A 20914-nucleotide genomic window follows, 5' to 3' on the forward strand; every position below is an offset into this window, starting at 1 on the left:
TTTTCTTCTTTTTTCCTCCCAGCATTTTTCTGTGTGTTAATTTCATCCTCTCAAATCAGCTCCCTCCACCACGTGGCTGCTGGCATCACCCAGGTTTACCTCTCTAGTTTGACCAGCCAACAGAGACTGCGCCTGTCTCTCTCTGGTCCCAAATTCTGAAATCTCAGGGAAGGATTCTCATTCACTCAACTTGAACTAGGTGCCCTTCCCTGGACAATCACCTGGCCAGAGGAGATGGGAGACTATATACCTTTAAAGTTCCCTGATAGCTTCAAATTGCCCTTCAGATCACGCCTAAATCCTTCAGATTTAAGTATACCGGCAGTCCCTGTCGTACAACATATTTGAGTTATGATGAGCCACACTTAAATAGCCATCCATTTTTCTGTTTTATTTTGTTACATCTTATTGTTAGTAATATGTATTACATACAATGTTGCAGTATATAATTTGCTGATGTTATTCTCATGCCAACCCCTAAAGATAAAGAAAGATAGAATTTACAAAGATACTGATAATAAAAGGCAATAATAATGAAAACTTAAAAAAAAAAAATGAGGCATTCGACTTACGTCAGAACCAACTTACAACGGAATTTTAGGAACAGAATTCCATCGTAAGTTGGATACTGTCTGTAATTGAGAAAGTAATTTTACCTTCATTAAATTCATGAAAATGCTTGTTGGTAAACTTTTTAAATTACACATAGTGGGAAAATAAAGACCAACCTGGCTTAAGGTGGAGACCAGGTAAAAATCTGAGGAGAAACAATTGACAAATGCCATGACAAGGTGCTTCAAAGGCTGCAACAGGCTTTGAGGACTCTGATGCAGTAAAGATGACCCTCTTTTATGATTGTGCTTTGAAAAAGTCAAATGTGAAGGCCTGTCATATTGTGTATTAAAATGTCAGAAAATGTGTCATACTTGAAAATTAAGCCCTTGATTTATTCTTTGCTCTAGGAATTAGTGTGTAGGTAGTTATAATTTAATTTTTGTTAAATATAAGGTAAAAAATTATTTTTAAAAAAATTTGGCTTTATTTTTCAAGGTCAGTCTTACAAATACTGATGACTCCCACATTTATATCAATCTCTTTTTTACTATTTACCATAAAATACGTGCATTTAAATCCATAGAACTGGATAAGATTGCTTGAGAGTGAGTGTTTTCAAAGAGTACCAAGGACTAAATCCTGGAGTTCTCCAAACTTTAGAGGCTGGAAAGAGGCAGAGTAATCTAAAGGAGGATGAAAGGCCAGTGAAGTAGGAATAAAATATTGCAAGGAAAGTGACCAACTTTGTCAAATGTTGCTGAGAATTCAAGTAAAAAGAGAACTGAGAATTAACCACTTGATTTGGCAAGATATTATTAACAACACCGACAAGATTAATTTTGGTGGAGTACTGGGGACAGCAGTCATGACTGCACTGAAGAGAGAATAGAGGTGAAGCAATAAAGACAAGGTTTAGCAGCTGTCTTGATGAGTTCTGCTAAAGAAGAGAGCAGAGAAATGGCACAGCAGCTACAGAGGGACTTAAGATGGGAAGTAAAGAATGTTGTATTAAGCATTTATGACTACCTGATAGATAGCTCCACTTGCTTCATAATGGCTCTCAAATTCAATTTGTCAAAAATTTATCTTTCCTATGGGACAGCTAGGTCAACTGGCATAACATAGTTCATAAAGAAAATGTTCTACATCCCACTTTGTTGAGTAGCATCTGGGGTCTTAAAAGCTTGTGAGCGGCCATCTCATATACACCTATTGGTCCCATCCCATCCAGAGCAAAGAAGAATAAAGAAAACCAAAGACATGAGGAAAAGACTAGTGCACAGGACTAATGGACCACATGAACAACAGCCTCCACCAGCCTGAGCCCAGAAGAACTAGATAGTGCCCAGCTATCACCACCGACCACTCTGACAGTGATCACAATAGAGGGTCATGGACAGAACAGGACAAAAATGTAGAACAAAATTCAAATTCACACAAAAAAGACTAGACTTCCTGATCTGATAGAGACTGGAGGAACCCCTGAGACTGTGGCTTCTGGACACCCTACTAATTCAAAATTGAAACGTCTCCTGAGTCTACCTTTCAAGCCAAAGATTTGACAGGCCTATAAAATAAACAACACGTGTGAGGAACATGCTTCTTAGTTCAATCATGTGTGAGACCAAATGGGCAATACCTGCCCTAAAGCAAAGATGAGAAGGCAGAAAGGGACAGAAAAACTGGATAAATGGACACAGGGAACCCAGGGTGTCAAGGGAAAGGGGGAGAGTGCTGACACGTTGCAGGGATTGCAACCAATGTTGGAAAACAATTTGTATATAAATTTTTTAAGGAGAAACTAATTTGTGCCATAAACGTTCACCTAAAGCAAAATAAAAATTTTTAAAAAGTTTCCTCCCCACCTTTAACCAGAGCTGTCCCTCTCTCAATTGTATTACATATTGGGGCTCAGGGAAAGATTTTATGTGAAAAAGAAATCCTGCTGGTTAAAAAAATAAATTCTGAACAAGATTTAAAAAATTGCTTTCCCTGCCTCTTACTGCTTTTCTACTGTGATCCTAGTTTCCATTACTAGAACTTTGATGCTTCTCACTTCTTAAGCTTCAAATGTTGTGATCTTTCAAGCATGTCTTTCCTTTGCTTAAAACCCTTCAATATCTTGCCTTTGCTCTTAAAATGAAATCTAAGACCCTTCACTGGGCCTACGTCATTTGACCCCCAACTTCTCCAAGTCTCATGCCTGTTTCCCTCTTGCAACCTGTGTCCTAGCCACACAGGCCATCCTTCAGTTCATCCTGGCCTCATAGCTTCACACACACTGCTCTCTCCTCTCTGCCTAGAACACTTTTTCCCATCCAAACTTTGCTTCAGGAGCCCTGTTGGCACAGTGGTTAAGCTCTTAGCTACTAACAAAAAGGTTCAAGGTACAAACCCTCCAGCCACTCCATGGTAGAAAGATGTGGCGGCTTGCTTCCATAAAGATTAAAAAAAAAAAACCCAGCACTGTTGAGTCGATTCCTACTCGTAGCGACCCTATAGGACAGAGTAGAACTGCCCCATAGAGTTTCCAAGGAGCGCCTGGCGGATTCGAACTGCCAACCCTTTGGTTAGCAGCCATAGCACTTAACCACTACGCCACCAGTGTTTCCTCCATAAAGATTACAGCCTTTGAAACTCTACATGGCAGTTCTACTCTGTCATCTAGGGTTGCTATGAATCAGAGTCGACTCGACGGCAATGGGAGTCTGCTTAGCTAACTCTCCCTCTCATCCTTATGCAGTAGACAACCTTTTTTTTCTGCCCCACAGTTTACTACCCTTTCATAAGAAACAAAATTTCAATTTTCCTTGAAGAGCATATCCTCAGCTCCAGGCCTAACCAAGTGAATCACAGTCCTCTGGTCACACGAATCAGTGATGGGCATGCGACCCAAACAAGGAGTATGATTCTGGGACTTTGGGGAACTATGGGAATGAGAAGCATATTTCTCTTCTGGAGATGCAAAGATATATACCTGGAGATACTGGCTGCCCGCCATTTTGCCATCATGAAGAGTCTGCCTGAGAATGGAACCAACACAGTAACCTGAGCAAGAAAGAAAAAGGGTCAAGGTATGATAACTGTTTGAGCCCAAATATTCAGCTGGGCTTAAAGCCAGCTAGTTCTATTCCTCGACTTTTCACTTAAATGAAAACTCCTTGCTGATGCTAATGTATAATCAAACACTTTGTAGGATTTGCTTTCTTGGTTTGGAGATTCAGGGTCATGGTTTCATGGGTCAGCCCAGTCAATTGGCCTAATACTGTTTTTAGTGTTTCTGTTCCACCTCCAAGTTTGTTGCATAGTGTCTCAGGTCTTCAAAGCGTGTTAATGGCTATCAAAGGTACAACTGGTCTCTATTCACCTGGAAGCAGCAGCAGAAGGGGGAGAAATTGGAAGTGGTACTAGAATGTATGTCTAATTGCCTCCATGAACAACTGTCTTCTTTGCCATGAGACCAGAAGAACTGGATGGTGCCCAGCTACCATTACTGAATGTTTTGATCAAAGATTCTATAGAAGAACCCTGATCAAAAAGGGGGAGAATGTGAAACAAAATTTCAAATTCTCATGGGCTCCAGACTTTCTGGAGCCATTGAGGTTGGGTGAACCTCCCTCCCACTCCCTGATTCTGTTGCCTTGAGATAATCTTCAAACCTTAAATTGAAACTATCCCCTGAAGTCATCTTTAAACCAAGCAATAGTTTAGCTTAATTAGTAAAGAATGTCTGGCTTGAGCATTGTGCTCTTTTAAAGAATTATCTATGCGGAACAACTTGAAAGGTTAGATGAGAAGCTTTGGGGACAGTAGGTGTATGTTAATGGTGGTGGGATAATTTGGGAAAGGATAGTAAGAATGGTTGCACAACTTGAAGAATTTAGTGTCACTGAATTGTACATGGAGATACTGCTGAATTGGTGTACATTTCTCTGTGTATATTTTCACCAAAACAAACAAACAAAAACTACTAGGTTTAAGCTAGCTGGAGTTTTCTCATTATTTGAAACTTCTTAATCACTGAATTGTTTTTGAAAATTTTGAATCATGTGAAAGAGTCCTGGCTGATTAACTTCAGGTCTCAGATGAAATGTCATTTTATCAAATACTTCCCCATCCTCCTAGTCAAAGAGAAGCCCTCCCTCTTACTTCTTTCTCAGCTCCCTATTTTCTTTCTTTTTAGCACTTGGTAGAATTTGTAATTAAAATTTACCAGTACATGTATTTAATGTTAGTCTCCCCCACTGACCAGAAGCTCAATGATAGCACGGACTCAGTTTGCTTGCTTCGTTCATCATGCCGGTATCTAGCGACTTAAAATATCTTTTGAATTAATGGTAACATTAAACAATTATCCAGATCTAATGGCTCTAAAGGTTTTACATTTAACTCATAAGAGGCAGGTACTATCGATCCCGATTTTGGGATGAGGAAATTCAGGCTTTAATGATTGACTCTTTCCTCTTCCATGTCCCATTTCTCACCCCAAATCTTGTCGGTTGCCAACCCCTCTTGTTGGTCTCTAACATCTCTGTGATGTATTCCCTCCCCTCTACCCCAATTCTCACCTAAATTAGCCTCGTTATCCTCTGACATTTATACTTTATCCTGAACTCCATCCAAAATTAGTACACAGTAAGTGTTCCATGATTGTTTGAGTTTTATCATTTCTACTTTCATGCCTTTGGTCATGCTGTACCCAGAGGGGATTAACCAGTAAGCAAGATATGCATGGGCTTGTGTTTACTTACTGATCTGTAGTGAACAATTTCACACAGGTTTTACCACAGACTTTCTGAAGAAGACCTGTATCCGTCAGATTTATCTTTGTATTCCCAGGCCCAGGATAGTACCTGGTACATAAGAGAGGCATTTGTTATTTTATCCCTGGCAAAGTGCTGAAATGTGATGGGAGTGGATCATTTACACTCCTAATTTCCAACAATTACTATTTTTAGAATTAATACCAAAACCAAAGAAAACCAAACCCAGTGCCATCGAGCCGATTCCGACTCATAGCGACCCTACAGGACAGAGCAGAACTGCCCCATAGAGTTTCCAAGGAACACCTGGTGGATTCAAACTGCCAACCCTTTGGTTAGCAGCCATAGCACTTAACCACTACACCACCAGGATTTCCAGAATTAATACAGATTTTAAAAATCCCTTCAGAGGCACACCTTTGTTAGTTTAATTGCTTTAATTGCATCAAATCCTGTCTATGAAATTTTCTTGTAAGTTGCGACTGGGCTGGCTTGCTAGCAGAGGAGAGAAAACAGCTCAAGGCTGTTTCTAGTCTAGAAGACTAGAAATGAAGTCCCTTTTTTCTTCTTTCTTTTTAAATAGTGAATGCATTTATTGAACACTTCACCAGGCACTCCTTTAAGCACCACTGTATTAATTTCCGCAAGCAATTCCAGACTAATGATTTTTGCTTACTAAAATTACTTTTTTAATAAACTAGTGTTAAAATTGCTTTTTAGGTTTTAAGTTATTCCCTTCTAGGAATTTTTTTTTAATTGTGCTTTAAGTGAAAGTTTACAAATCAAGTCAGTCTCTCATACAAACATTTATATACACCTTGCTATATACTCCTAATTGCTCTCCCCCTAATGAGACAGGACACTCCTTCCCTCCACTCTCTATTTTGGTGTCCATTCTGCCAGCTTCTGGCCCCCTCTGCCCTCTCATCTCCCCTCCAGACAGGAGATGCCAACATAGTCTCATGTGTCTACTTGATCCAAGAAGCTCATTCTTCACCAGTATCATTTTCTATCCCATTGTCCAGTCCAATCCCTGTGTGAAGAGTTGGATTTAGGAATGGTTCCTGTCCTGGGCTAACAGAAGGTCTGAGGACCATGACCACCAGGGTACTTCCAGTCTCAGTCAGACCAGTAAGTCTGGTCTTTTTACAAGAATTTGGGGTCTGCATCCCACTGCTCTCCTGCTCCCTCAGGGGTTCTCTGTTGTGTTCCCTGTCAAGGCAGTCATCGGTTGTAGCTGGGCACTATCTAGTTCTTCTGGTCTCAGGCTGATGTAGTCTCTGGTTTATGTGGCCCTTTCTGTCTCTTGAGCTCATAATTACCTTGTATCTTTGCTGTTCTTCATTCTCCTTTGCTCCAGGCTGGTAGGAATTTCTTATGGGAAAAAATACCCATGACTTCGTCTTCATAGAATAGCTGCCTAGTCATGATTAATCCTTGCTTACACAATAAACATAGATCCTTCAAACTTGCACCATTGCAGACTCCAGGACATTACAGCTACTGGCAAAACAACCTCTATCTAAGGAATCAAATACAAATTAGAACAGGCAAACCTCATTTGGCTGTTCTTACCATGATAAAATTGGAAACCATGTCCCTTTTAAAAAGGTGATGTTTTGGGCTTGATAAAAACTGAATAAAACAGGTCCACATACTCTGGATGACTACCTTGTCAGAAGATTATAATTTCAGGGGTAACTTCACTACAGAAGCAAATTCAGTGAAACAATGTGGTGGAAGCCAGACTGCAGTGAATTGAGGCTAAAAGGAACTAAGAAAACACTATTTCTGGAAACAGACTATTTCAGTGAATTCTCTATGGTGACTACTTAGGTTCACTTTTGAACTGTTTTTCTTTAAATTGTGCTTTAGGTGAAAGTTTACAGCTCAAATTAATTTCTCATACAAAAATTTATACATGTATTGTTATGTGACAGTAGTTGCAAATCCCTATAATGTGGCAGCATACTCACCCTTTCCACCCCAGGTTTCCTGTGTCCATCCAACCAGCTCCTGTCCCTTCCTGCCTTCTCACCCTGCTTCCAGACAGGAGCCACCCACTTGGTCTCCTGTATCTGCTTGAACTAAGAAGTATGCTCTTCACGAGTATTATTTTATATTTTATAATCCAGTCTAATCTTTGTCTGAACAGTTATGTCTTAAGAGCTTCCGGAATTATTTTAGCTCTGGATTAAGAGAGCATCCTGGGGCCGTGGCTTCAGGGGTTCCTCTGGTCTCTGTCAGATCATTAAGTCTGGTCTTTTTATGTGAAATTGAGTTCTGCTCCACACTTTTCTCCTGCTCCATCAGGGACTCTCTGTTGTGTTTCCTGTCAGGGCTTTCATTGGTAGTAGCCAGGCACCATCTAGTTCTTCTGGTCTCAGGCTGATAGTCTCTGGTTCATGTGGCCCTTTTGTCTCTTGGGCTAGTATTTTCCTTGTCTTTGGTGTTCTTCATTCTTTGCTCCACGTGGGTTGGGAACAATTGATACATCTTAAAAGGCCATTTGCAAGCTTTTAAAACCCTAGAAGCCCCTCACCCAAGTGGGATGCCAATTGACCTAGATGTTCCTCAAAACCATGGTTCCCAGACCCCAGCCCCAGCTACTCTGTCCTTCAAAGTGTTTGGTTGTATTCAGGTAACTTCTTAGCTTTTGGTTTAGTCCAGTTGTGCTGACTTCCCCTGTATTGTGTGTTGTCCTTCCCTTCACCTAAAATGATCCTTGTTTACTATCTAGTTAGTGAATTCCACTCTCCCTCCCTTCCCACCCTCATAACCATCAAAGAATGTTTTCTTCTGTTTAAACTTTCTCTTGAGTTCTTGTAATAATGGTCTCACATAATATTTGTCCTTTTCCAACTGACTGATTTAACTCAGCATAATGCCCTCCAGATTCATCCATGTTGTGTGATGTTTCGAGGATTCATAATTGTTCTTTATCGTTGCATAGTATTCCATTGTGTGTATGTACCATAATTTGTTTATCCAGTTGTCTGTAGATGGGCACCTACGTTGTTTCCATCTTTTTTTGTGAACCATGATGCAGTGAACATGGGTGTGCATATATCTATTCGTGTGACAGCTCTTATTTCTCTAGAATGTATTCTAAGTAGTGGGATTTTGGGATCATATGGTACTTCTATTTCAAGCTTTTTAAGGAAGCGCCAAATCAGTTTCCAAGGTGGTTGTACCATTTTACATTTCCACCAGCAGTACATAACTGTTCAGTCTCCACAACCTCTCCAACATTTATTATTTTGTGTTTTTTGGATTAGTGCCAGCCTTGTTGGGGTGAGATGGTATCTCGTTGTAGTTTTGATTTGCATTTCTCTAATGGCTAAAAGAAAAAAAAAATTTTTTTTAATGGCTAATGATCATGAGGTATCTGTCAGCTGCCCGTAAGTCTTCTTGGTGAAGTGTCTGTTCATATTCTTTGCCCATGTTTTAATTGGGTTATTGGTGTTTCTGTTTTTGAGGTGTTGCAGTATCTTGTAGATTTTAGAGATTAGACCCTTATGTTGCACCAAACGTTTTCTCCCAGTCTGTAAGTTCTCTTTTTACTCTTTTGGTGAAGTTTTTGATGAGCATAAGTGTTTGATTTTTAGGAGCTCCTAGTTAGTTATCTAATTTCTCTTCTGGTGTTTATGCATTGTTAGTTATGGCTCGTATTCTGTTTATGCCATGTATTAGGGCTCCTCACATTGTCCCTGTTTTTTCTTCAGCGATCTTCATCCTTTTAGATTTTACATTTAGGTCTTTGATCCATTGTGAGTTAGTTTTTGGACATGGTGTGAGATATGGGTCTTGTTTCATTTTTTTACAGATGGATACCAGTTATGCCAGCACCATTTGTTAAAGGACTGTCTTTTCACCATTTAACAGACTTTGGGCCTTTGTTGAATATCAGCAGTTCATAGGTGGATGAATTTATATCTGGATTCTCAATTCTGTTCCATTGGTCTATGTATCTGTTGTGGTACCAGTACCAGACTGTTTTTGACTACCGTGATGGTATAAAAGTTTCTAAAATCAAGTAGTGTGAGGCCTCCCACTTTGTTCCTCTTTTGTAGTGCTTTACTTATCTGGGACCTCTTCCCTTTCCTTATGAATTTGGTGATTTGTTTCTCTGTCTTCTTAAAAAATGTCGTTGGAATTTCAATCAGGATTGCATTGTATCTGTAGATCTCTTTGGGTAGAATTTACGTTTTCAAATGTTGAGTCTTCCTGTCTATGAGCACGGTATGCTTTTCCACTTATTTAGGTCTCTTTTGGTTTCTTGCAGTAGTGTCTTGTAGTTTTCTTTGTATAGGTCCTTTACATGTCTGGTTAGATTTATTCCTAAGTATTTTATCTTCTTGGTGGCTATTGTAAATGTTATTGATTTGGTGATTTCCTCTTCAACATTCCCTTTGTTGGTGTAGAGGAATCCAACTGATTTTTGTATGTTTATTTTCTATCCTGATACTTTATTGAAATCTTCTATTAGTTCCAGTAGTTTTCTTGTGGATTCTTTGAGGTTTTGTGTGTATAAGATCATATCATCTGCGAAAAGGGATACTTTTACTTCTTCCTTACAAATTTGGATGCCCTTATTTCTTTTTCTTGCCTTACTGCACTGGATAGGACCTCCAGCACAATGTTGAATAAGAGTGGTGATAAAGGGCATCCTTGTCTGGTTCCCATTCTCAAGGGAATGCTTTGAGACTCTGTCCACTTAGGATGATGTTGGCTTTTGGCTTTGTATAAATGTCCTTTATTATGTTGAGGAATTTCCCTTCTATTCCTATTTTGTTGAGAGTTTTCATCATGAATGAGTTTTGGACTTTGTCAATTACCATTCCTACGTCAATTGATAAGATCATGTGGTTCTTGTCTTTTGTTTTATTTATGTGAGGGATTACATCAATTGTTTTTCTAATGTTGAACCATCCTTGCATACATGGTATGAATCTCACTTGGTCACGATGAATATTTTTTTTTTGATATGTTGTTGAATTCTGTTGGCTAGCATTTTGTTGAGAATTTTTTAATTGTACTTTAGATGAAGGTTTACAGAACAAACTAGTTTCTCGTTAAAAAGTACAGATATCACTTTATGACGCTGGATAACAACCCCACAACCATTTGTGTATATTTCTCTAGGAAATATTCCTAGGAGTGGGATTGCGAGATCAGATGGTATTTCTATTTCTAGCTTTCTAAGGAAGCGCCATTTCATTTTCCAAAATGGTTGTATCATTTTGCATTCCCACCAGCAGTGCATAAGAGTTCCGATCTCTCCACAGCCTCTCCAATATTTGTTATTTCCTGGTTTTTTGTTTTTTGTTTTTTTTGTGCCAGTAATGCTGGAGTGAGATGGTATCCCATTGTGGTTTTGATTTGCATTTCTCTAATCAAAAAAAAAAAAAAAAGTGATCACGAGCATTTTCTCATATGTCTGTTGGCCCCGCTTGAATGTCTTCTTTGGTGAAGTGTCTGTTCATTTCTTTTATCCATTTTTAATTAGATTTGTCTTTTTGTTGTAGAGGTGTTGGATTTTCCTGTAGACTTTGGAAATTAGACCTTCATCTGATTTGTAATAGCCAAAAATTTTTTCCCAGTCTGTAGGTTCTCTTTTTACTCTTTTGGTTAAGTCTTTTGATGAGCATAGTGCTTAATTTTTAGAAGATCTCAGTTATCTAGCTTATCTTCTGGAGCTTGTGTGTTGTTGGTTGTTGTTTGTATCCTGTTAATGCCGTGTATTAGGGCATCCTATTTTTTCTTCTATGAACTTCATAGTCTTTGGCTTTATATTTAGGTCTTTGATCTATTTTGAATTGGTTTTTGTATATGTTGTGTGGTATAGGTCCTGTTTCATTTTTTTGCAGATGGATATCCAGTTTTGCTAGCAGCATTTGTTAAAAAAGACTGTCTTTTCCTCATTTGATGGACTTTGGGCCCTTGTCAAAGATCAGGTGACCATAGATGGATGGATTTACATCTGGGTTCTCAATTCTGTTCCATTGGTCAATGTATCTGTCATTGTATCAGTACCAGCCTGTTTTGACTACTGCAGTTGTATAGTAGGTTCTAGGGTCAGGTAGTGCGAGTCCTCCTACTTCAGTCTTCTTCAGTAGTGCTTTATGTATCTGGGGCTTCCTCCCTTTCCGTATAAAGTTAATGATAAGTTTTTCCATCTCTTTATCCATTCATCACTGTTCTTTACCATTGGGTAATACTTGCGTTATTGGTATTTGGATCAGTATTGCATTGTATTTGTAAATCGCTTTGGATGAAATTGTCATTTTCATAATGTTGAGTTTACCTATCCATGAGCATGGTATGTTTTGCCATTTATGTAGATCTCTTTTGGTTTCTTGCAGTAGTGTTTTCTAGTTTTCTTTGTATAAGTCTTTTACATCCCTGGTTAGGTTTATTCCCAAGTAGTTTTCTTTTTTTGGGGACTATTACAAACGGTATTGTTATTTTGATTTCCTTTTCATTGTTCACTTTGTGTATAGGAAGCCAACTGATTTTTGTATGTTTATCTTATATCCTGCTACTCTGCTGAATCTATTAGTTCCAGTAGTCCTCCCATGGAGTCTTTTGGGTTTTCTATGTACAGTATCATGTCATTCACAAATAGAGACAATTTAACTTCTTCATTACCAATTTGGATGCCCTTTATTTCTTTTTCTTGCCTTAGTGCTCTAGCTAGGACTTCCAGCACAGTGTTAAATAGGAGTGGTGATAAAGGGCATCCTTGTCTTGTTCCTCTTCTCAAGAGGAATGTTTTCAGTCTCTCTCCATTAAGAATAATGTTGACCGTTGGTTTTGTGTTTAAAACAAAAAAAAAAACAAGCCCACTGCCATCAAGTCGATGCCGACTCATAGTGACCCTATAGGACAGAGTAGAACTGCCCCATAGAGTTTCCAAGGAGCGCCTGGCGGGTTCGAACTGCTGACCTCTTGGTTATTAGCCGTAGCACTATGCCAGCAGGCAGACGGGAGATTGGTGCACGGGCATCAGAGGTGGCTCGGCCCCCCAAAAGCAGCAAAAATCACCACTGCATCAGGTGGAGCCAGACCAAGCCCCAGGCCTTTTAGGGCATCACAGCGGCCCATCCCTGGCCCTCCATTCCAAGGCATCCGGAATGAGGAAAAGGGCTTGCTCCCCTCCCCACCCTCTAGGAAGGAGATTTGAACAAGCTTTGGAGTTCTGAGCTGGACCGGTGTGAGTTCTAGTAACCCGAGGACCTGTCACGCAGGCCCACGGCGGGGGGGGGGGGTTAGTTTGCAGACTGTGAGAGAATGCAGCAATTAGAAAGAGTAAAATGTTCAGGTTTTGCATAGATGCCCTTTATTATGTTGAGAATTTCCCTTCTATACCTATTTTATTGAGGTTTTATCAGGAATGGATGTTGGACTTTGTTGAATGCCTTTTATGCATCTATTGAGATGATCATGTGACTCTTACTTTTTATTTATGTGGTGGATTACATTGATTTTCTAATGTTGAACCATCCTTGCATACCTGGTATGAATCCTACTTGGTCATGGTGTATTTTTTTTATATGATGCTGAATTATATTGGCTATAATTTTGTTGAGAATTTTTGCATCTATATTCATGAGAGATATTGGTCTCTAATTTTCTTTTTTTGTGGTGTCTTTGCCTGGTTTTGGTATCAGGGTTATGCTGTCTTCATAGAATGAATTCAGAAGTATTGCTTCCTTTCCTATGTTATGAAATAGTTTGAGTAGTACTGGAGCAAGCTCTTCTGTGAATGTTTGGTAGAATTCTCCAGTGAAGCCATCTGGGCCAGGGCTTTTTTTCTGTTGGGAGTTTTTTTTTTTTTTTTTTTTTAATGACGTTTTCAATTTCTTCTCTTGCTATGGGTCTGTTCAGATTTTCAACATTATTTTGTGTTAATTTGGCAGAAATTTGTCCTTTTCCTCTAGGTTTTCAAATTTGTTGGAATATACTTTTTCATAATACTCTGTTATGATCCTTTTTATTTCATTTGGGTCTGTTGTATTGTCCCCTGTATCATTTCTTATTTGGGTTATTGGAGTCCTCTTCTGTTTTTCTTTTGTCAGTTTGAACAGTGGCTTGTTGATTTTGTTGATTCTATTTCTCTATTCTCTATTTCTGCTCTGATCTTTATTATTTCTTTTCTTCTGGTGGCTGTGGGCTTCTTTTGTTGTCTCTTTCTGTTTGTTTAAGTTGTGTAGATAATGTTTTGATTTTGCCCCTCTTCTTTTTTGATGTGTGCATCTATTGCTATAAATTTCCCTCTGAGGACTACCTTTGCTCTGTCCCAAAGGTTTTGGTATGATGTGTTTCCATTCTCTTTTCATTCTAGGGATTTTTTAATCCCATCTCTGATTTCTTCTATTACCCAGTGGTTTTTAAGCAGGGTGTTATTGAGTTTCCATTTAATTTTTTTTTTTCCTTACTCTACCTGTTGTTAATTTCTACTTTGATGGCATTGTGGTCAGAGAAGATACCTTGTATTATTTCAATGTTTTGTATTTTGTTCAGGGTTGCTTTGTTCCCTAAGATGTGGTCTCTTCTGGAAAACGTTCCATGTGCACTGGAAAAGAATGTGTACTTTGCAGCTGTTGTCTGGAGTGTTCTATATGTTTCTATGAAGTCAAGATGGCTGCTCTGTATCTTTGTTGAATTTCTTTCTAGATGTTCTGTCCTTTACTGACAGTCGTGTGTTGAAATCTCCTACTTCTATTGTGGAACTGTCAATTTCTCTTCAGTGCTGTTAGAGTTTGTTTTATGTATTCTGGATCCCTGTCACTGGGTGTGTAGATGTTTATTATGGGTATGTCTTCATGATGGATTGTCACTTTAATCATTATATAGTGCCCTTCTTTGTCTTTTATGGTGGATTTTGTTTGAAAGTCCATTTTACCTGAGATTAGTATTGCCACTTCTGCTCTTTTTTGGTAGTTATTTGCTTGATATATTTTTTTCCATCCTTTAATTTTTAATAAATTTATGTCTTTGTTTCTAAGGGGTGTCTCTTGTAGACAGCATACTGATAGATCCTGTTTTTTTTAATGCATTCTGTCACTCTCTGTCTCTTTATGGGTGCATATAGGCCACTTACATTCAGTGTAATTATCGGTATGTGTGTGAGTTTATTGCTGTTATTTTGTAGAGCTTTTTTTTTGTGGTGCTGACATTTTCTTTGTTCCTCTTACACTCCTGTGCTGAGTACCTTCTGTTTGTGGATTTCTTTTGTTTTTGTAGATTTTGTTTTATTAAGACTTTGTTTCCTTTATTTTGATGAGTAGGTTTGTTAACATTATTTGTGGTTATGTTGAAATTTACCCTAATCTTCCTAGGTTTGAACCAGTCTATTATTACATGGTATCACCTTGTGTTCCTCTTCATTAGAAACTTCTATACCTACACCATTTATTCCCTCTTTTATTGTTCCGACGTTGTTGTCATTTACAGGTTAACCTCTCTGGTTCCCTGTTGCAATTCTTTTGGATAGTCCTTGAGAGTTCATTTCCTAGGTTGGTATCTGGCTGCTTTGATCTTGTGTCCTGGATTCAGGCTGTGGTCTGATGTTGTTTGTTATCAGACCAAAGGACTCCCTTTAATAATTCTTGTAAATTTGGTTTGGTTTCTACATATTCTCTTTATTTCTGTTTATCTGGAAATGTCCTAATTTCACCATCATATTTGAACAAAAGTATTGCAGCATATATTATTCTTGGTTGGCAGTTCTTTTTCTTTCAAAGTTTTATATATGTCATCCCATTCCCTTCATGCCTGCATGGTTTCTGCCGAATAACCAGAGCTTAGTGTTATTGTTCATTCTCTGATGTGACTTTTTGTTTTTCTTAAACTGCTCTCTGGATTCTTCTTTGTCTTTGCTTTTAGCAAGTGTGATTATGATATGCCTTGGTGATTGTCTTTTGGGTGCTATCCTTACGGGGTTCGTTGAGCTTCTTGGATGGTCAGCTTTTCATCATTCATATTAAGGATGTTTTCTGTCAGCAATTCTTTAATGATCTTCTCTGTGTCTTCTGTTTTCTCCCCCTTCTGGAACTCTGATCACTCGCAAATTTTTTGCTTTTGATTGTATCCCATATAGTTCTCAGGGTTTCTTCATTTTTCTTCATTCTTTTCTCTGATTTTTCCTCCAGCAGAGTTGTATCCAAGTATTTGTCTTCAATTTTGCTGATCTCGTCTTCCATCATTTCCAGCCTGCTCCCCAGCCCTTCTATGACACTGTCCATTTCTGAAATCTTGTTGTTTATCTTTTGGATTTCTAATTGTTGTTTTTGTGTAATTTCTAGTTGTGAATTTATTTTGGCATTTTGTTCCTGTGTTATTTTCCTGAATTTTTCTATTTTTTTGTATTTCCATGAATTTTTCTGGCTTTTCCATAAATTTGTCATTTTTTCCTCATTTTTATCTGCTTTTTGCTTCAACTCTTGCATAGCTCTGAATATTAGAGATTTGAATTCCCTGTCAGGTAGTTCTAGTGCTTTTCCTTCTGCTGAAAAGTCATCTGGTGTTTTATTTTGGATGCCTATTGGAACCATCATGTCCTTTTTTAAAATATGTTTTGATATTGTCTGCTGTCTTTGGGACATTCAGTAGTTATTTTGTTTCTTGATTGTAGATTTGTTTTTTCATCCTGCTTTTTTGGGGTTTATTTGGTTATGTCTGAGCAGGCAGGCTGTGTGTTCTTTGTTGTTTGCTCATCTGTAGTCACAATACTTTTCATCTCCTTGTCCAATGGGCAGGGCCAGTCACTCAGCTGTGGTGCATAAGGGCTGGTCCAGCGGGAGGGGCTGGTATGGGTTTTTGGAATGGACTAGGGCCAACAGGGTGGGCCAGGAATCAGTGCTGGGCAGGTTCCGGTAAGCTGTGCCTGCGCTACTCAGGGGTGTGATGTTCAGTGCATGGTGCAAGTAGGCAGGAAAGAGGGGGGAGGTTGTGATGTTTGGAGCTATCTGGGTACGGGAAAGAGGGGAAACAGGAGCCCAAAACAAATTAAGGAACAAAAGAGTACTAAAGGAGCTTGCCATTGAAGTGGAGAGATGAGAATCCAGGAAATGGAAAAAACAAAAGGGAAAAGAAAACCTAGATAAAGATTTAGGAGGAAAAAAAAAGCCCCCAGGGGCCCCACTGGTGTGGCTCAAAGACCAGGGAAGCGGCTCCCAGGCTGCACAGTATAGCCTGGCTAGAGGGGTACAGATGTCACACAGCACCAGGTATTCAGGAGACAGGAAAAGGAGGTAAGTATAGAGAGGTGAGAACCTAGAAATGAAGAAAGAAAGGAAAAAGGAAGGAAGAAATGCCCCCAGAGGCTGCGCTAACTGGGAAGTGTCTCCTAAGCCCTACAGTGCAGCCTGGCTAGAACAGGCTCCCAAGGCATGAAATTAAAAAGAAAACAAACAGAACAAAGCAAAAGAAAAGAAAAAGCCTCAAGGATTCCACCAGCGAGGTGTTGCGGGCCAGGGAAGTGGTTCCCCAGTTGAGCGGGGCTTCACAGCATTTCAATAAGCAGTGATGGCACATGGAGCCAGGTGTTCAAGAGAAAGGAGGGGGAGGTAGTGGGAAGTACAGAAGAAACCAAAAGAAACAGTGAAAAGCAACATCAGCTCAGGGAGCTGGCCCGTGTGTGGGGGGCAAATCCAAGCAGCTCAGGGCCAAAGCAGCTGCCTCCCAGCCAAGAGGCCTGCAGGCAGTGGGAAGCAGAGGAGGCGGAAGGGAAGGGGAAGAATGGTGGCAGTTAAAACCCATGGCCTTTGAGTTGATTGACTCATAGCGACCCTACAGGACAGAGCAGAACTTCCCTATAAGGTTTCCAAGGAGCGCCTGACAACCTTTTGTTAGCAGCTGTAGCTCTTCACCAGTACACCACCAGGGCTTCTGGGTGGGGGATAGAAAAGCATAGATCACTGGTTATGGGGTGCTCTGTCTCCTGCTGGGAACCTTGTGAAGCTGCTTTCCCGTACTCCCTGCCTGCCAATCTCTGATGTGGGCAGGGTGGATCCATGCGGCACAGACGCTGCACTTCCTGGCTTGCTGAGCTACCACAGCCAGTCGGGAAGCATGGAGGTAGAGCAGTGGGAAGAGGATGGGGGGGTGGAAAAGCATGTATTCCTGGTTACCGGGTGCTCTGTCTCCTGCTGGGAACTCCGTGAAGCTGCTTTCCTGTGCTCTCTGTCTGCCGATCTCCAACAGGGGTCCTAGATGGCGAATCCATGGTGTGTTAGCTGATAGGGGACCTCCGCATGTATCTCTCCGTGCTCTGTCAGCTTCTTATTCCATTTGGTGTTTGACTGGATTTTTTCCTCTTCATTTGACACTTTGCATTCCAGGAATGACATTTGTGTCCGTTTTACTTAGTTTTTTGGGTCTTTGCTGTGGAGGGACGGCATGGTTCTTCTATGGCGCCATGTTGGCCAGAAGTCTTCTGGTTGAGATGTTGTGCCTAAGTTCTTGAGGGATATTGATCTGTAATTTTCTTTTTTTGTGGTGTCTTTCCCTGGTTGTGGTATCAGGGTTATGCTGGTTTCATAGTATGAGTTCAGTATTCCATCCTTGTCTATGCTCCTAAATACTCTTGTAGTAGTGGTGTTAACTCCTCTCTGAAAATTTGGTAGTACTCTCTAGTGAAGCTGTCAGGGCCAGGGCTTTTTGTTGTTGTTGCAAGTTTTTTTTATTACCTCTTCAATCCCTTGTTACGGGTTTATTTAGTTTTTCTACTTTGGTTTATGTTAATTTAGGTAGGTTTCTAGAAATTTGTCCGTTTCATCTAGGTTTTCAAATTTATTGGAGTACAATTTTTCATAGTATTCTGTTATGATTCTTTTAATTTCAGTTGTGTCTGTTGGGATATTGCCTATTTAATTTGTTATTCAGGTTATTTTGCTTCCTCTTCTGTTTTTGTCAGTTTGGCCAATAATTTATTGATTTTGTTGATCTTTTCAAAGAACCAGCTTCTGGTCTTGTTGACTCTTTCAACTGTTTTTCTATTCTCTATTTCATTTATTTCTGCTCTGATTTTTATTTCTTCTGGTGCCCGAGGGCTTTTGCTGCTATTTGTTTGAATTGTAGGGTTAATGTTTTGATTTTGGCCTTTTTTTTCTGGATATGTGCATTTGTTGCTGTAAATTTACCTATGAGCACTGCTTTTGCTGTGTCCCAAAGGTTCTGGTAGGATGTTTTCATTCTCATTTGATTCTGTGAATTTCTTTATTCTGTTCTTAATTTCTTCTATTACCCAGTAGTTTTTGAGCAAGGTGTTGTTTCAGTTTCCAAGTATTTGATTTTTTTTTCCTTGCTTTTTTCTGTTATTGACTTCAACTTTTATGGATTTATAGTCAGAAAAGATGCCTTATAATATTTTGATGTTTTGGATTCTGTTAAGGCTTGCTTTGTGACCTAATATGTGGTCTAAAGAATGTTCCATGTGGGTGGAAAAAAAAGTATACATCTACTGTTCAGTGGAGTGTTCTGTATATGAGATCAAGTTGGTTGATTGTGGCATTTAGATCTTCCATGTCTTTATTGAGTTTCTTTCTAGATGTTTTGCCCTTTACTGAAAGTGGTTATGTTGAAGTCTTACCACTATTGTGGAGCTATTTCTCTTTTCAATGCTGTGAGAGTTTGTTTCATGTATTTTGGAGCCCTTTATAGGTGAGTAAATATTATGGTTATGTCCTCCTGGTGTATTGACCCTTTAATCATTATACAGTGTCCTTCCTTATCCTGTGTGGTGGATTTTGCTTTAAAGTCTATTTTGTCAGAGATTAACATTGTCACTCCTGCTGTTTTTTGGTTGTTTGCTTGATATGTTTTTTTCCATTCTTTTTTAGTTTGTGTCTTTGAGTCTAAGTTGTGTCTCTTGTAGGCAGCATATAGACAGATCGTGTATTTTTTTTTTTAATCCATTCTGCCACTTTCTGTCTCTTCATTGGTGCATTTAGTCCATTTACATTCAGCGTAATTATTGATAGGTTTTTTTTTTTTTATGAGTTTAGTGCTGTCATTTTGATGTCTTTTTTTGTGGTGTTGACAGTTTCTTTGTTGCACTTAATTTTGTGTGTTGAGTCGTTTTTCTGTATTTTCATTGGTGTTGGTTTTGTATTTGCTGAGTATGTTTTTCTTCTTTTTTATTTTGATGTGTAGACTTGTTAGTTTCCTATTGGTCACCTTAAAATTTACCTGTTTTTCTACGTTTTAACCAATCTTTTATTTCCTGATATCACCTTAACTTTCTCTCCATATGAAAGTTCTATGACTACACTGTTTAAATAAAAAAATTTTTTTTATTTATATAACTTAAAAAAAAAAAAGTCCCTCTTTTTTGTTTTAATGTTGTTATCTTTTACATATTGACATGTTTCCCTATTTTCTGTGCTTTTATACTTTGACTTATTTTTGTGACTTCCCTATCTGGGTTGATATCTGGTTGTTCTGTCCTGTGTTACAGTCTTGAGTTGTTATCTAATATCATTGATTCTTTAGCTGGAGGACTCCTTTAGTATTTCTTGTAATTTTGGTTTAGATTTTACAAATTCCCTTAGCTTCTGTTTATCTGGAAATGCCCTAATTTCACCTTCATATTTGATAGACAGTTTTGCTGGAGATATAATTCTTGGCTGGTAGTTTTTTTTCCTTCAAGGCTTTATGTCATCCCATTTCCTTCTTACCTGCATGGCTTCTGCTGAGTAGTCAGAGCTTGGTCTTATTGATTCTTCTTTATAGGTGACTTTTCGTTCATCCCTAGCCACTCTTGCAAGTTTGATTATGTCTTGGTGACTTTCCTTTGGGATCTGCCCTGTGTTGGGCTCAATGAGCTTCTTGGATAGGTATCTTCTCATTTTTTACAGTATCAGGGAAGTTTTCTGCCAGCAGATCTTCAACAATTTTCTCTGTATTTGGTGTTATCCTCCCATTTTGGTACTCCACTCACTCCTAAGTTCTTCCTCTTGATAAGAAAAAAAAAAAAAGACCCTGTGCCGTTGAGTCGATTCCAACTCATAGCAACCCTACAGTACAGAGTAGAACTGCCCAACAGTTTCCAAGGAGCGCCTGGTGGATTCAAACTGCAGACCTCTTGGTTAGTAGCCATAGCACTTAACCACTACGCCACCAGGGTTTCCTCTTGGTAAGAGTCCCACGTAATTCTTAGGATTTCATTTTTTTTTTTATGTGATTTTTTTTCCTCAAATAAATGTGTCAAGTGCTTTACTTTCAGTCTCATAATTTTGACATCCTTCGCTTCAATTCTGCTCCTATGACTTTCTATTGAGTTGTCTAATTCTGAAATTTTATTGTTAATCTTTTGGGTTTTTATTTGCTGTCTCTCTGTAGATTCTAGTAGCCCGTTAAATTTGTCATTCTGCTCTTATATAGCTTTCCTAAATTCCTCTATTGCTTTGTCTATGAGTTCCTTGGATTTGTCTGAGTTTTGCCTGATCTCCTTCCAGATCTCTGTATATTAATCTCTTGGATTCTACCTCTGTCAATTCCGAGAAGTTTCTTCCTCCGGAAGGTTTCCTGCTTGTTCTAGTCCCTGCTGGCGCCACCGTGGTCAGCCTCTTTATGTGATTTGTTATTGA

General features: G+C 39.1%; 1 protein-coding gene across 2 annotated transcripts in view; it reads left to right on the top strand.

The window, feature by feature from the left end:
- The window catches only part of SKA3 (spindle and kinetochore associated complex subunit 3), a 49790-nt gene that overhangs the window by 24052 nt on the left and 4824 nt on the right, over positions 1 to 20914 (top strand). The window contains exon 9 of one of the 2 annotated variants that reach the window (XM_064275356.1): positions 1787 to 2419. The exons of the other annotated variant lie outside the window; for it this stretch is intronic. The gene's annotated coding sequence lies outside the window, so the exon portion shown is untranslated. Of the gene's footprint in view, positions 1 to 1786; positions 2420 to 20914 lie in introns of those variants that run through there. 2 annotated transcript variants of the gene reach the window in all.

Source organism: Loxodonta africana, chromosome 23, assembly GCF_030014295.1.
Source record: "Loxodonta africana isolate mLoxAfr1 chromosome 23, mLoxAfr1.hap2, whole genome shotgun sequence".
Lineage (NCBI taxonomy): Eukaryota > Metazoa > Chordata > Mammalia > Proboscidea > Elephantidae > Loxodonta > Loxodonta africana.